Consider the following 1365-nt stretch of genomic DNA (forward strand, 5'->3'; position numbering starts at 1 on the left):
CCTTTGGCACAGAGAAGGAAAATGTGAGGCCCCAGAAGGCCAGCATCTTCCCCCAAGACCAAGCAAGAATTACACGATGGGAGGGGGTCATGTGGCGTGGTCCAAGGCTCTTCCCGGAAGAAAAAGGAGAGGAAAGCGTGAAACGCTGAGAAAAATTCCGGAGGAGAGTGCCAGAGAGCCACAGGTTGCCTTCCTGCCCAACTTGAGAACCGATCAGAGCCCTTCTTGGAGAGGAGAGAGCCGGTGTGGGCTCAACAGTCAGTCCTAGGACCTGAGCTGAGCCGGGAAGTGGGAGGAGGGACGCAGGGGGCTTTCCATCCTCCCGCGGCGCATTTTGCCGGTGGGGCCGTGGGTGTTCCAAGTCGGGCCCGGCAGTGCGACCCTGTGTCAGCTCTGCGTGCCGTGGTCAGGGAAAGCAAGTGTGAGTGCTTTGTGGGACGGGCACACCGTCGGCCAATTCATTTACCCCTCTCTTGGCTCGCCTCTTTTCCCGGCCTGGCCCTTTCGGGCGGTAGCACGTATTTGCCTCTTGCAAATGGACCCCACGCGGGAGACACCGGGTTCCAGGGGACCTTAAGATCGTTAAGGAGAAGCGAGATAATGAAGGCCAAAAGCCGACAGCTGGCTGTTAATAATGGCGTGGGAAGGTTCTGTGAATCTGATTGCAGGTCAGAAGCGGAAGGGCCCGTATAGCCCATCCCCTTGTGCCAACGGCGACGCGAAGTTCCAGAAAGAAGTGACATACCTGGCGACAGAGCTAGATCAGAAACCAGGTGCACTGGAGGTTGAGCGGGGGGTCCTTCCCCTGTCTCCTCTCTTCCCGGCTGCCAGCCTTCCCGCACCGCTGCCTCCGGTTCTAGCTCCCCTGCCCCGGGGCCGCCTGGAGCCCTGGGCCCGCCCGTGAGCGCCGCTCCTGGGCTCCCACCCTCCACCGAGCGAGGCTCAGCCTGGCGCTGCCTTTCCGACACCCACTCCTCCTTCCTGCGGGCCCAGAGCACACATTTCCACTTCATCGTCTGGCTAACTATACACCGCAGGGAGCCAGTGGCTCTGTGGCCGCTCGTCTCTAACGCTGGCTTTCCGAATCCAGGCAATTCGCTGTGTGTCCAGTCACGGCCCAGAAAGTACTTCTCTCCGCACTGAAACAAAGCTCTGCCCGGCGAGCACAAAGCCCCTCTTCGCCCTCCTCCCCGGGCACTGCGGAGCGGGCTCACAGCCCGCTGGGCACCGAGAGCCTCTGAGCAAGAGATCTCGGAGGCTGGCAGGCGGGCCCCAGTCCTGTAGCAAGGAGGCACATCTACACACACGCTCGCGCGCGCGCACACACACACACACACGCACACACACACCCTCACTGGGAATATG

The sequence above is a fragment of the Crocuta crocuta genome, unplaced genomic scaffold (assembly GCF_008692635.1).
Source record: "Crocuta crocuta isolate KB4526 unplaced genomic scaffold, BGI_CrCroc_1.0 scaffold385, whole genome shotgun sequence".
NCBI lineage: Eukaryota > Metazoa > Chordata > Mammalia > Carnivora > Hyaenidae > Crocuta > Crocuta crocuta.